Here is a 16,894-nt window from a genome sequence, read left to right on the forward strand (position 1 = left end):
GTAGTATATATATATATATATATATATATATATTATTATTTTTATATTCCGCAATAGGGTTGCAAGATGGCAATCGAATATAATAATTGTAGTACGATATGTTTTCATGTATAGTTCTAGAAATAATGTATATGGTAAAACAAAGTTTACCGAGTCAGCTAGTATATAAATATATTATATATTATAAATAAATTTATATCTATCTATCATTTTTAATACAACGTTCACGAGCACAGGAAATAATGGGAATGGCGTAGGCGAAGCCATGAGTACCCTTCTTCTCATCTAAATTTTGATCTGAAAAACAAAATATATTACTCCATAAATTAAGTCGGTTTACGTCATAATTAATTTACTGCTATAATTTTGTGTGCTGTACAAAATGACATCAGAAATACGGTAAAAATATATGGGGAAAGGAAGTCACCAGAGAGTTTACCAGAGGGAGACTTTGTACAAAAGTCGATTGCTTGGGTACCTCTGTCCCATTCATGTTTCAACCGTGAAGCAGTTGTGTTGGCATGACTGTGTTTCGGTTTGAAGGGTGGGATATGGCGTGAATTTACTGGGTACAGAGAAATAACACCTGAGTCCTCAGGAGTGGCAACGCATGGGGAGTATCATGGGCGAAACAGTATACTCTGTTATGTCCATGGTACTGCTCATGTCTATAGGCGACGGTTACCACTTTCCATCAGGTGGGCCGTCAGCTTGTTTGCCATTCTAAGTTGTATAAAAAAAAAAAAATTCACACATCATGAGAAATCGTGTGCAGCGTTTCACTATTAGTTAGTTACATGTCCACTCTGTACCATGTTACTTTAATTTAATTTATTAAAATGTTATCAGAAATAATCATATTATTGAGATAAATAATTCCGTCGATTTAGTGGTACAAGTGTGGTTAACCCACCAAGTTATTATCTTCCACAAATTTATAAACTCTTGTCTCAGATATCTATTATAAAATAGGTTATATATTGAACATGTACTCTGCTCAAGATATGCACTGGAGTCCTGCAAAATATAACTTAAGAAAACCTCAATATAACTGGCCACTAATAAAAATGAATCTCATTATATTTATATTCTATAAAAAAATATATACTCATCATTTGTTATTATTAAAGTTAAATTTTTGTTTTTGGCGGATGCACTTCGTGCCGTGCCATTTATAATAATAATAATAGTGCCAATAAGTTTCCCGCTTTAAATTATGTTCGTAGCTGTTTTTATAAAAACACATATTTTTAATGTACCTTCACGCGAATTTAGTGAAGGTACCACCATATAAATAATTGAACTGTACGAGAGCTGCCATGCGTGGTGTTTTTACATTTTTCGCAAGAAACTATCCCCGATAGCTGGCCACCTGTATCAGTTTGGTTCGTGTGTGTGTGCCTTGTATATCTTTTAGTAGTCCGTTGGATCGAATTACAAGTCAGTGGGTACCATTATTTTATGGGTATTTGTTGTTTTATTGTATACAAATAAAATATGTATACAAATAATTATAATTCGTATCTGACTCGAAAAGGATATCTCTGGCAATCCCACGCGGAAATGCCACAAGTGTCATGGGGACCTTTGGGTCGGGTACGGATCATGAATGGGACTGATCATTAATTTAAATTTATTTTTGGGATTAAAACATTATTGCATGTATAAAATAAATATATGAATGAATGAGTATACTTTATTTGCATTATACAAAAAAATCGGTAAAAAAACTTTTAAGTTAAACGGTTTTATTTTATGTGCATTGAAAACTACAAAATAAATAAATAGTTACTTACCTATCAACCTACGTAGGTGATCTCGGTCATTAATATCTCTGATGGTAGTGGTTGTCATAACATGAACCATGTCAGCGGCCGAAAGGCAGTTCATGAGAGAACACTAACACCAGGGTTTGCTTGGTAGGTAAACTAAGCAGCCCACACTATAACAAATAGGTATTTTGACCTTCTAGTTCAGAAATATTTTAGTACTAGGCAGAATAGCTTTTAGGCATATTAGACTAAAGTAAAAACTTGGGTGGTATAACTACCGCTTACTAACGAGGTATCTAATTACCTATTTTTTTTTTATCTGCCCCTCTAACGTCACACAATCTTAGACGCAACTGTTCTCGATACGACTAATCATGCCCCCACCTAATACGCCATTTTGTAACAACCTTTGTAACAACCTTGAATTTGAAATTTTGACATAATGACAGTATTCTGCAGTGTAGTCCTATTATTTGACACCCATATTGCGGGGGTTAAGGAAAAATATGTAATCCGCCATTTTGTATCGGCGGCCATCTTAGATTTATAATGTTATTGATTTTATTATATTATATTGTCATCTAAATTAAATGTGTGTACCAAATTTCAGATCAATCTGACAACGGGAAGGTGCTTAAATTCCAATTTCTAATTTTGACCCAAATAAACAAATACCGTACAGGTCGAGCTAAATAAAATCATTTAATTAATAAAAAATAATCACAACTAATTTAAAGCAATTGTGAATAGGCTATTCTCGGGTCCACAAGCTTCGTCTAAGACCACATCATCACCATCCATCTGGTGAGATGTGTGTCTAGTGTCTGAGTGTCTTATGTCTGAGTGTCTAGTGTTTAGAGTCTGAGTGTCGAGTGTTGAGTGTCGAGTGTCCGAGTGTCTAGTGTCTGGGTGTCTGAGAGTCTAGTGTCTGAGTGTCTTGTATCCAAGTGTCTAGTGTCTGTATGTCTAGTGTCTGAGTGTCTTGTATCCGAGTGTCTAGTGTCTGTATGTCTAGTGTCTGGGTGTCTAGTGTCTGAGTGTCTGAGTGTCTGAGTGTCGAGTGTCGAGTGTCGAGTGTCGAGTGTCGAGTGTCGAGTGTCGAGTGTCGAGTGTCGAGTGTCGAGTGTCGAGTGTCAAGTGTCGAGTGTCGAGTATCGAGTGTCGAGTGTCGAGTGTCTAGTGTCTGGGTGTCTGAGTGTCAAGTGTCTGAGAGTCTAGTGTCTGAGTGTCTTGTATCCGAGTGTCTAGTGTCTGAGTGTCTAGTGTCTGGGTGTCTGAGCGGCTAGTGTCGAAGTGTCGAGTGTCGAGTGTCTAGTGTCTGAGTATCTAACGTCTGGGTGTCTGAGTGTCAAGTGTCTGAGAGTCTAGTGTCTGAGTGTCTTGTATCCGAGTGTCGGAGTGTCTAGTGTCTAGTGTTTAGTATCTGAGTGTCGAGTGTCGAGTGTCGAGTGTCTAGTGTCTGAGTGTCGAGTGTCTGAGTGTCTAGTGTCTAGTGTCTAGTGTTTAGTGTCTGAGTGTCGAGTGTCGAGTGTCGAGTGTCGAGTGTCGAGTGTCGAGTGTCGTCGAGTGTCGAGTGTCGAGTGTCGAGTGTCGAGTGTCGAGTGTCTAGTGTCGAGTGTCTAGTGTCTAGTGTCTGAGTGTCGAGTGTCTGAGTGTCTAGTGTCTGGTGTTTAGTGTCTGAGTGTCGAGTGTCGAGTGTCGAGTGTCGAGTGTCGAGTGTCGAGTGTCGAGTGTCGAGTGTCGAGTGTTGAGTGTCGAGTGTCTAGTGTCTAGTGTCTGAGTGTCTAGTGTCCGAGTGTCTAGTGTCTGAGTGTCTTGTATCCGAGTGTCTAGTGTCTGTGTGTCTAGGGTTTGGGTGTCTGAGTGTCTAGTATCTGAGGGTCTAGCGTCTGAGTATCTAGTGTCCGAGTGTCTAGTGTCTAGGTGTCTCAGTGTAGTCCTATTATTTGATACCCATATTGTGGTGGTTGTGGAAAAATATGTACCTAGTCCGCCATATTGGAACGGCGTCCATCTTGAATTTTAAATTTTGACATAATCATCGTGTTTTACTAGTGTAGCCCTTTCATTTGATACCCATATTGCGGGGGTTAAGGAAAAATATGTAATCCGCCATTTTGTATCGGCGGCCATCTTAGATTTATAATGTTATTGATTTTATTATATTGTATTGTCATCTAAATTAAATCTGTGTACCAAATTTCAGATCAATCTGACAACGGGAAGGTGCTTAAATTCCAATTTCTAATTTTGACCCAAATAAATAAATACCGTACAGGTCGAGCTAAATAAAACCGTTTAATATAGGAAATAAAAATAAACAAGACAATTACAATCGCAACGATACAATTGTATAAGTACAGTAAAGCGGTCTTATTGCTGAGAGCAATCTTTTTAAGACAACCTTAGGGTAATGGACTAATTGTTGTGCCAATAGGTATGGTACTGTATAATTAAGAACGCTGTATATAGATATGTACTGTATAATTAACGCTTATAAAGCAATCTCTTCAAGATAACCTTTAGATAGCTATTTATAAGCCGTCTTTTCCTTTCTCTTTTTCTCCGCCTTGCTTTAGCAACCTTACATTAAATTCAAAAATATTTGTAATAGATTTTTTTTTATATACTCTTATGCGTCTAATAGGGTTACTGTTACTAGGGGTAAAATCGGTTTGAAGGGTGGGATATGGCGTGAATTTACTGGGTACGGAGGAATAACACCTGAGTCCTCAGGAATGGCAACGCATGGAGGGTATCATGGGTGAAATAGTATACTCTATTATGTCCATGGTACTGCTCATGTCTATAGGCGACGGTTATTACTTTCCATCAGGTGGGCCGTCAGCTTGTTTGCCATTCTAAGTTAAATAAAAAAAAATGTGGTTTTAAAACGATGTGTAACAATAAATTGGGACTTATTCGGGGCAAATACGTAAACTTATGTATTCAGGGCATAATACCTACACATAATATATGCACATAAGACAAGATTTCGTTTACCGAAATAAACTTTTTCACTTATAACTACTAACAACTAACAATCCCTCCTCCCCCCCCCCCTCCATTACTGTACGTTTCATGAGTTACTTCTATCACACAATCACGAATCAAACAATTTACCAGCAGCGGCATTTCCTAATAAATACAACACGGGTACCTTCAAGAAGAGAATTTTCTAATCATTGACGACTCGCGACTGGCATCGTTAGTGACCATCGGCTGCGGTAATCACTTACATCAAGCTCGTTTGTCACCATTTCATATAAAAAACATCTATTTTCAAAGTCAGTAGAGAGATAGAGAGAGAGAGAGACATTTATATATCTCATCTAAAATCTAAGATCTAAAATTCAAAGCTCGCTCTGAAATATAAACAAACTGTTCTGCAATACTTAACTGCAATGTTTATTATATTATGAATTAATTTGTTTTTCATATTTTTTTTATACAACTTAGAATGGCAAACAAGCCAGCTAGAAGCCATGCAAGCGCAACTGCTTCACAGTAGAAACACAGCTGTGAGAGAATTACTCATGCAGACCAGTTTTGTTCAAAGTCTCCCTCTGGTGACTGGATTTATCTAATTATATTTTGTGTCGCCTTTCATTGCAGGGTGACTCGTGGAGCGTAAGCTCTGGAATGAATTTTTATTTTAATAACATTTGTCTATATAGAATATAGCAAAAAGTATACGATGCACCTCCCCAAACATCACTTAGATATCATTATTTTATACAACTTAGAATGGCAAACAAGCCGACGGTCCACCTGATGGAAAGTGGTAACCGTCGCCTATAGACATGAGCAGTACCATGGATATAACAGAGTATACTGTTTCGCTCATGATACCCCCCATGCGTTGCCATACCTGAGGACTCAGGTGTTATTCCTCTGTACCCTGTAAATTCACGCCATATCCCACCCTTCAAACCGAAACACAGCCATGCAAACACAACTGCTTCACGGTTGGAATACGATTTGACAGCAAATATACAACAATTACATATTCATTATTTCTATGCCGTGTGGTCCCGGCATAGAATAGGTCACCGCTACCTTTCCAATGAGTGTCGTAAGAGGCGACTAAGAGAGAGCGAAAGATGGGCGGTAGTATTCCTCTTAAAACATCTGTAAAACCTAATTGCGGTTGCCTATTTGCCTGTCAAACGTAGCAACTACTGGCAAACCCTCCCAAGGGGGAGGCTTATGTTCAGCAGTGGACAGTTAAAGGCTGATAAAATGATGATGATGATGATAATTTAAAAAGAGTAACTGTTGAATTTTTTGTAAATTTTTCTCAGCAGATAACATGACTTCGAACATAGTACTCGTAGTAGAATCTTAAAAATTTAAAAATTTTAAAAACCTAATAACAAGATTACATAGAAGGAGTGACAAAATTGTCAATTCATAGCAGGCTAGTGTATAGAAAATGTTACACGGCCGTATAACCCTACCAAATTCAGATACAACCTGCTTGCCTACTTTCTACATAAACTCTGTCGAATATATAATCTAGTGATGTAAAATTTGTTATTGACAAATAATTGACATATCAAACATTTTCTATGACGATTGAGAAAAATTACAACTGATGGTGTATCTTTCGTCCTCTTTTTACTAATTATATTTGCATAAGAAGAAAGGAGGCAACCATATGATTTACAATTTTTATTTTATCATTTCTTCATTGTTCTTAGAAATAAAACATGTAAAGAAGTCTATTTAAATAAAGATTTCTATTCGGTTCTAAATTCAAATTGTAATAAAAAAAAAACCACCTTTAATTTATAAACAGCCTAATCTAAGATACCAGAAGCTAGCAAGATCACCAAATACGTTATAGCCCCACCAACAACAGGTGACACATTCCCACCCCGCCTGGGAGGCAGTTACACGTGTATTTATGTAGCGGAACAAGGTTCGATTCCTGACGCAGTGCCTTGGCCAATGGCGCGTGAGATGCGTATGTTCAATCTTGTGTTGACAAACGATTTGTTTATATGTATGTTTGGTGATATCTATTAGTTTGGCGTGAATTTACATGGTACAGAGGAATAACACCTGAGTCCTCAGGAATGGCAACGCATGGGGGGTGTCATGGGCGAAACAGATACTCTGTTATGTCCATGGTACTGCTCATGTCTATAGGCGACGGTGACCACTTTCCATCAGGTGGGCCGTCAGCTTGTTTGCCATTGTAAGTTGTATAAAAAAACTTTCTAGAAAATCCTTTTAAACCTTAATAACTTAGATTATATAGATAGAGCGTCTCCATAGAAATGTTTCGAGAAAAATGTGTCAACTTTTTTTATATAATTTGCGTGATAAATAGTTATGAGTGATTCCTTTGTAACTTCTATATTTATTTTGTCTTATAATTTCTGCATCTTTATAATGCCAAAACGCTCATTTTATTTATAAACAATACGTCAAGATACATTTTATTCGTAAATATATAGAATACTAATAAATAAACTAGTCAGCTAATTTGACAGTTAGCTGTCAAAAAGTTAACCCGTTTTTGTGGCTCGATGCTCTATTTATATAATCTAAGCTAAGTAATCCTTATCTTTCTTTTTTTGCTACTCAAACAGAATATGTATTATACCACCAAAATTAAGGAACATAGAAAGCCTAAAAAGCTAACAACCCACTTGTTGGAAAATGGTAACCGTCGCGTGTACATGTATCTTTTTTGTATCTTTTTTCACTTTGCATTTGTGTCTTTTGCTGTTTGTGTGCTGTAAGTAATGCAAATAAATTATTTATCTATCTACACACATGAACCGTGTACAACAGTACCATGGACATAACAGAATACACTGCGACGCCCATGATACACCTCACGCGTAACCACTCCTGAGGACTAAGTTTTTATATCTGCGTACCCTATAATTTTTCTAGTTCCTTCGAACCAAAACACAACCAAACAGCTGCGTCACAACAGAAACGTTAGTGGGACAGAGGTACTCATGCAGTTTGCTTTTGTACAAAGTCTCCCTCTGGTGACTCCATTATTCTATTTGAATTTAGAATATACAGTATTTGTCTAACTGTGAAGTTAAGGGGGAAAGGAATTGTTTGTAATGGAGACTGAGAATCCCATTGCTAGCAATATATCCAACCAGGTTGACCTCCTCGCGGTTCTCCCTGGAAACTATCATGGTTAATTCCTGATAAATTCATCATGATGGGCTAACTGGCCTGTTTTCATTCTCATCTATCACCCTTCACTGGTGCTCCGCCAGCGTATTCCGTTAGCGCAGGCGGGTTTACCATTCCATTTTCACCCATTAAAAAAAAAAAACTGTGAAGTTAGTACAAGAAGATCCAATTGTTTGTCATTTTCCAACCTACTCCTGAGTATAATCCTTCCTCATAAGAGATGTAATGCCAGTAGTTGCCACGCTTGGAAAATGGATTGGCAACTACAATTAAGATTTGGATGATATTTTAAGAGGAACGCTGCTGCCTATCCCTCGACTGTTAAGTTCTCTTAGTCGCCTCTTACAACGCCCACGTCAAAGGAAGAGGTGGCCATTCTATTCCGGGAGCATATGGCGAGAAACCGCGGGATATGAGTGGTAAATTATATAAACTAAGTAAAAACTATTTCCTTCATAAAAAGCATCAGTGCCACCGCGCCCTCTCCAAATAAATTAGGTCTTTGAGGTTAGTATTCGTTCCATTTTTAAATTAAGTTAAAAAGAACTAATCTCATTTCTAAATTTAAATTTATAACAACCATAGATATGCGTTAATTTTATTTTTTCTCTACTAAAAACAAGTTCTGATATTTTAAATTAAAGCTGGTTCGAATTAATAAAAAGCGATTTCAATGAAATTTGCTGCAAAATAAATTACTTAGTATTTTTAAGCCGCTTTAATATAAAATTATTTATTACCTAATAAGTTATATTGTCTCGATAGTGGTGCGTGGGAGACTATTAGTGTATTAATGTAAGAACAAGTATTTATGCTAAAAATTAATACTGAATGAATGTTAGCGTAGGCAGGGTTACCATTCCACTTTCATCCATCAAAAAAAAAAAACAATAATATGTCACAATGCGACTCACGCGACCACCCACTCGAACGTCACCCAGAGGAGTGGCTCGAGCGGTGGGGGGGCTTGCAGTCTAAACTTTAATGAGTACATCACACTAGGTATTTTATCGGTATACACTGGCGGGGTACCAGTGAGGGATGATAGGTGAGGATGAAGCAGGTCAGTTAGCCCATCGTGACGAATTGCACTTAAATGCACTACTTTAGTTTGAAGGGGGAACCGCGAGGAGGTCGACCTGACAGGATGTATTGCTAACAATGGGGCTACTAATATATAAAGCATATGACCATCTCAAGAGCTCCACCGACAAGAGCGCAGCTCTTAAATGGATAGATAGATAGATGACCATCTGGTCCCGGCATAGAATAGGCCACACCTTCCTTTCCCGTGTTGATGATAACGTAAAAAAAAAACATTAAACATCTATTTAGGCTTAAATGTGATCAATCAATAAATCATTTGCTAAATCAATCAAAACTAGCCACAGTCACCGTGTTACAAAGTTTATTACGGCGGCTAAGTTTTAAAATAGTCAAACCCGAGGCCCGAGGCCCGAGGCCGGCTGGCCATTATCCGTTGTACACTGGGACCATTTTGAAAATAGCTTTATGTTCACTCACCTGCGTGTGTGCCAGAGAATAGTTTTATATCGCATAAATCCGACGAAGAATAACAGGATTGTGTTGCGTTCACGTACTGGGCATATTTGATATTTTTTTTTTATTCATATTTCTTTATTGACCAATGTAACAGTTTTCGTCACACAATCGCAAGTCAATGTTTACATTCTAATTTTGAAATTAATAAAATAAATAATAACAATAATAATAATTAGACATCAGTCAAGCGAAAGAGGTTTGTTTGAATCGAAGCATTTGGCGTTCCATTGTTTCTGCCTACCCTAATGGGAGACAGGCGTGACAGATATGTATGTATGTATGTAGACATCAGTGTTCCGTCAAATTATAATATTGGAGCTAAAGAAATGGAAAAACTTAATAAATAACATAAATTACAAAACCGAAATTACTAGATTATGGAAAACACAAGCGACAGTATTGACAATAATAGTGGGAGCGTCAGGTGTAATAGCGAATAGCTTGAGTAGGTATTGCGAACAACTACACGCGAACATCAATATAGGTGTATATTACAAAAACAAGCAGCCATCCTCGATCATAATATGTAAAGTACTAGGAAATACAATAATCACACTAAACTTACAAGATGCACCGCATCACACCACTACAGACACGCACACACACGTATAGAGCTATGAAGCATAAAAATAATATATATGTAGTAATATATATGTGTATGCATATTTGCATACGCACACGCAATAAAAGGGATTGGGATCTCAGCTTTATTTTTTCCAAAGGTTTTTGGGACGGGTTGTCTGAGGAAACCGGCAAATTAGCCGAGAATGAAGCACATAATATAAAAATAACATTACAAATTAATTACAGTTAACATTATAAATTAGTTGATACATGTCAATATAATGGTGACCATATACCAGTAATGACGACTTCAAGTTATACAATTGGAATTGTCACACTTCTTACAGTTAAACGTAAATAAATAACAATGCTATAATTTAATATTGGAATTTTTTTTTTATGTTAATAGGTGATAATGGAATGGTAACCCCACCCGTGCTAACGGTATACACCGGCGGGGCACCAGTGAAGGATGATAGGTGAGGATGAAGTAGGTCAGTTAGCCCATCGTGACGAATTCAACAGGAATTGTTCACGATGGTTTCCAGGGGGAGCCACGTGGAGCTCAACCTAACAGGGCATATTGCTAGCAATGGAGCTGTCAAACTTCTTTGCTAACAATCCCTTCCCACCAATATTGGCATTTAGGTATTCGGTCACGTTGTAAAAAGGATGTTCTTCAAAATATGTCTTTATTTTATTTTTAAATTCATTTCTCGGCAATTGCGTTGCTGTATTGGGTAATTTATTGTATTAGGTACATTTTTATTTTTAGGTATATGCCTTGTTTCATAGTTTTTGTGAGTCGTGTTCTTGGCAATTCCAATTTGTCTTTATTTCTCGTATTGATGTTGGCAATAAGATAAATGCATGGTATTCTTATGTACTCGTATTCATAAATATTCGTATGTAGGATCCATAATTGTCCTTTACATTACTGGGGCAATACATACATAATGTGCTAATGATTTATGAAGGGGAAAGGATAGGTAGTAATGGGATCTAGCAGCCCCATAGCTAGTAATATACCTGTCAGATCGACCTCCACGTGGTCCCCTATCGTGCTGAATCCCAGGTGTATTCATCACGATGGCCTAACTGACCTGCCTTTTCATTCTCACCTGCCATCCCTCAATGATGCCCCGCCAGTGTATACCGTTAGAGCGGATGAGGTTGCCATTCCAATATGATCCATTTTGTTAGGGGGAGAAGGGATTGTTAGCAATGGGGATTACCAATCCCATTGCTAGCAATAAATTCTATCAGGTCGACCTCCTCGCCGTTTCCCCCTGGAAATTATCTTAATTGGATTATTGTTGAATTCGTCACGATGGGCTAACTGTCCTGCTTCGTCCTCACCTATCATCCTTCACTGGTGCTCCGCCGGTGTATACCGATAGTGCGAGTGGGGTTACCATTCCATTATCATCCATTAAAAAAAAATATCCATTTAAAAAAAAGGGTTATGCAGGGAGGTGGAAGGGATAGTTAGTAATGGGATTTAGCAGCCCCATTGCTAGTAACATACCAAGTTTAAGTGATTCTTAAATTCCTCACGATGGACCAACTGACCTGTTATCATTCTCACCTATCGTGGGGTATCACTGGTGCCCAGCCAGCATACACCGATAGCGCTGGCGAGACAACCATTCCATTTTCACCCATCAAAAATAAATGGTTTATACCTACTAGATGAAAATGGACTTTAGGGAGTGTTAGTAACAGCAAAATTGGAATATTTTATTCGTTCATAACCTTAGCTTACTAAAGTATGGTAAGGTCGCAATTACTTGACAAGTTTCAAAAATAAATACTTAATTTTCTATGTTTCTGAATGTTTATTTAAAAAGTTCTCTGCTGATAAACTGTAACAATAATCATGCAATGTTCTTCAATAAGCCGCTATAAAAAGTTAGGATTGTGAAGGCATAAATGTATTTAAAAAAATTTCTAAGCGAAATATGACGAAAGTGCAATGTTTTCAGTTGTAAATTTATATGCACTACGATTAATTAACGCGCGATTTTTCGACAAATCGTTCTATTGCTCAGTATCGGAAATCGGCCTTTGTCATGTTATATTAACACAGAATATCCTAAACTTGGTTGTGAATTCAAATGTACGAAAAGAACTACAAACGAAGCTCTATGATTTTTATTCTGAAGAAAAAGTACGTTCCACGCTGATTACATATTTCGGTGTCATAAATTCATCTAAGAAAACCAACTTGTTTAATAGCTATAGACAGTTTGTCACCTGTTTTAAGTGTCTTAGAAAAGGAAGTTATTAATTATACATTAGCCATTTCTGAACAATGGGATATTAGCTAGACACATTAGATTTTAAAGTGGGAATATTATATTTTGCATCATCCGTTAACTGTCCACTGTACACAATAAGGATCATATTTCTCTGGCAACACGCACTAGTTAAAGAACTCTCCTTTTTAAATGACACTTAAAAATATATTATACGAAGTAATTTTCATGCTAGACAAATCTCTTAAGTAGGCTTTTCAATTAGCAACTTTAAGTATTTAGAACACTGGAGAAACAAAAATAAATCCACTTAATTTATTTTATCCTCAATCAGTTATAAGTAATCATTAATCTAATATTAGCTTAAGAAAATAAATTTGCACGAAATATCTAATATAAATATCTATGAAATTAAAAAATAGTGTATTTAATTTATTAATTGTAAAGTTTACGTTAAATTTAATAATATTTAATGCAACATGTTCATTTACAAATACATTATGACATCAAATTTTCAACATAACCATTAATTTTCACATGCATGCCAAACATTCCAGAATCACACAGCCCAGATACGAGCAGGGTTATATAAATATTATTGTTAAGAGTTTAACTAACCGATCCACTTGTAGATTTAATAAATGTTTTATTTGTTGTTCTTGAACGCTGTCCCAGTGGCTGGCGCGATATTTTGTTACGATCGCTCATATGCACCGCTGTCTAGATTGTTATTGTTACTGGGATCGTGCTCTCAATGGATAACACAAATAGTGGAATGTTAAAATGAGAATTATATTGCTCGTGTTTCTAAACGAAAATATGTATCTTTGGGGATTGGTTGAGACGCTTCTGATATATTCTCATATATATCTCATATTTTCAGAGGAATAACATCTGAGTCCTAAGGAATGGCAAGGCATGGGGGGTATCATAGGCGAAACAGTATACTCTGTTATGTCCATGGTACTGCTCATGTCTATAGGCGACGGTTACCACTTTCCATCAGGTGGGCCGTCAGCTTGTTTGCCATTCTAAGTTGTATAAAAAAAATTATTCCATGAATTTACCTCTAAAATTTAAATTCTAAATTGATGATTCGACGACAATGTTGTTACGAATCACAGTAGGTATATTAAATTTAAAACACTTCTAATTTAAATATATGTGTTTCAACCGTGAAGCAGCTGTGTTTGCATGGCTGTGTTTCGGTTTGAAGGGTGCGATATCCCGTAAATTTACAGGGTACAGAGGAATAACAACTGAGTCTTCAAAAATGGCAATATATGGGGGGTATCATGGGCGAAACAGTATATTCTGTAATGTCCACTGGCACTGCTTATGTCTATAGACGACGCCGCGGTTTACCACTTTCCATCAGGTGGGTCGTCAGCTTGTTTGCCATTCTAAGTTGTATAAAAAAAATTAAAATAATATGAGGATCGACTTTATGGGGTAATTTTGTTCAGAATACTAGACTAGTGACGGGGACATTAAACATTTTATGACTGTGTTGCCATCTAGTGACAAGAATTCCTACGATACCTTTGTCATACACGAAGACGCATTAATTACGGTTTATTTATTATGGTTTCTTTCATACATGTGCTTATATTGCTTGCATACACCCACTCTAACTTGCCTACCTCGCTTTGGAATTATAATTTTTGTTTGTATAAATAAAATCCGTTATTGGCTATATTCATAACAGACTTAACATGTAAGTTATGTTTTTAAGAGCTATGGATTTTTGTATAAAATCAATAAATTAATTAATTAATCTCATAGTTCAAGTACAATGAATAAATACTTATCAATAATGTATTATGTGAAATACATGTGAAATCTTATAAGTTAGCCGAGCACTTAATATACCAGCATGGCTAAATCGCATTTCTAAATTACACGATGCAGGCTTGCATGCCCAGTATGTAATTCGTAGAATTAACCATCTATGCAAAAGTGTTTTTGGCAAATAAATATTCATTTAATTTCTTTTCGAATGATGCTGTTTATATTTATGCCATTTTGAACTTGTCCCAGTTAAAAGCATAACTTATTTGACATTCCGAAGCCTATAAAATATTTAATTTTAATTAATTCACGTCATCCACCTAAACTGTGAAGTTTGAATAGAGATACTGTTTGAGATATCTCTGAATCATGATCGAAACGCATAAAACAAAACTACAAATAAATCTGAATAAACGATATCTTATCGAGAAAGCCGTTTGAATTTTTGCTAATATCCCCATCGTAAACTGTAATCAGTGTAGATAGAGTAAACAAACAATTTGCTGAAATTCTTGAATTAACAAATATTTATTCATTGGCCTTTCATTATTTTAAACGGGTATTATTTTTCGAATATGCAGTAAATTTTATTACGAAGTGTTTACTAGCTTAGACTAATTTAGACAAGGATTTTATCTTAATATTTTCAAATTAAAGTCAAACGCAGTTTGAACAATCTGTCACCGCACATGCGATATTTTTATTTTAGGCAGGTTCCTAACAGATATCCTACTATAGGATGAAGAAAGAGGAATCGTTAGTAATAGGTACATTAATCCCATTATGTTCATGGCACTGTTCATGGCTATAGGCGATGGTTTTTTTTTTTTTTATTGGATGATAATGAAATGATAACCTTGGCTGCGCTAACGGTATACACAGGCGGGGCACCAGTGAGGATGATAGGTGAGAATGAAAAGACAGGTTAGTACACCCATCGTAATGAATTTTCTTAGAATAGCATACGATGCTTTCCAGGAAGACCGCGAGGAGGTCGACCTGGCAGGGTATATTACTAGCAATGCGGCTACTAATCCCCATTATTAGCAATACCTTTTTCCCTCTTTAGACTTTTCATCTGGTGAGCCGTCTGCTTGTTTGGCGTTCTAAAGTTGCATAAAACAAACATGTAGAACCGCGTAGAGGTAGATATCTCAGGCAAACATATCGACCTCTCGCAGTTCCGCCCAGGAAGCCATCGTGTATAATTCTTGTTGAATTCGTCACAATATAACAATTCACCTAACTTCATCCTACCATCCTTCACTGATGCCCCGCCAGCGTATACCGATAGCGCAGGCGGGGCTACCATTCCATTATCGCCCATTAAAAAAACAATACCACAACGTATCCTAACTTGAAGTGCAAGGGGAAAAGGGATTGTTAGTGATGGAGACTAAGAATTCCATTGCAATATATCCCGCCAGGTCGACCTCCTCGCGGTTCTCCCTGGAAACTATCATTCCTTCCTTCCTAATAATTCCTTGTGAATTCGTCATGATGGGCTAACTGGCCTGTATTCATTCTCATCTGTCACCCTTTACTGGTGCTCCGCCAGCGTATCCCGTTAGCGCGGGCGGGGTTACCATTCTATTTTCACCCATCAGAAAAAAAAAAACTCGAGAAGCAGGTGATTAATACATAATCATGTAGCACTTAATATTATTTGTAAAAATGCTTGCGAACTATAAATGAAAATCAGATAAATTGCAACACGCTCTCTGAAATCTAAACATGAAGCATTTGTATCGGCGACAGAGTCGACAGCGTTCCAACAGTGCCGACACGTGAACTAATGCCAAATAAACGTCGTGATGCTATTTATCTTAATAATTATCTGTGATGACTTCTCGTTGATGGGTAATGATTAAACACAAAAACAAACATGGCGGCTGCGAAGTTCCTCTTAAAATAATACGGCTTAAAATCTTCTAACTTATATTTTTTTACTTTTTTTTAAACAAATTGTTTTTTTTTTTAATGCTGCTTAATTTTTAAATATTTAATGAAATTATTATTGGAAGAAAAGCTGCCATGTAAAACATATATCTTACAAATATAATAAAATTCTAACTATACGAAGTGATAGTTAAGGAAAAATCGATTTAAAAGATCTTAATGCAGCAATAGAAGGCAAAGTAATATTTTTTTGAAATTTTCTCTGACTGTCTGTCTGTATTGTTCCGGCGTCACGTAAAAACACCAAGTTGGATGCAGTTTTCAGTTGTATTGTTACAGTTATATTGACTGAAGGTCTAATTTAAAATCTGGTGTGTGTTTTATCTCAATAGAGTATCTAAAAGTGATTCATTACATTGCATTTTCTACTTCTTAAATCTGCCCATACGAAGTGGTAAAATGATAGTAAAAAAATATAAAAATGCAATTTTGTATGTAAAAAAACAATACATAATACATACCATACTTAATATAAGTACCTATTAATCTGTGACTATCAATTTCTCCCTATTGTAGAATGATTTTAAAATGATAACAACTATACTGGCCTTACAGTATTTTTCTTCGTATATCCCTTCATTTGCACTGGTATATAAAAACATGCAAATTCTTTATTGTTCCCCTCAAAAACACAAATTACATATTACTTTAACAATATTTACACAAAAAAAAACTTTAATTACGAAAAATTAATTAAGTCAGGTAAAGATACAACAATAGGTGGCCTTATCGCTAAATTGCGACCTCATCCAGACAACCTTAAGTTGGAGAGAAATAATAAAAGTATATGATGTTTGATTCCCTTATTAATCTTTA

General features: G+C 36.3%; 1 protein-coding gene across 1 annotated transcript in view; it reads left to right on the forward strand.

Annotated features, from left to right (window-relative positions):
- LOC113516341 (potassium channel subfamily K member 15) overlaps positions 1 to 16,894 on the forward strand; it is a 42,619-nt gene that overhangs the window by 719 nt on the left and 25,006 nt on the right. The gene's annotated exons all lie outside the window — the stretch shown is intronic.

The sequence above is a fragment of the Galleria mellonella genome, unplaced genomic scaffold (genome assembly GCF_026898425.1).
Source record: "Galleria mellonella isolate WM207_F2 unplaced genomic scaffold, CSIRO_AGI_GalMel_v1 utg312, whole genome shotgun sequence".
In the NCBI taxonomy this organism is placed as follows: domain Eukaryota; kingdom Metazoa; phylum Arthropoda; class Insecta; order Lepidoptera; family Pyralidae; genus Galleria; species Galleria mellonella.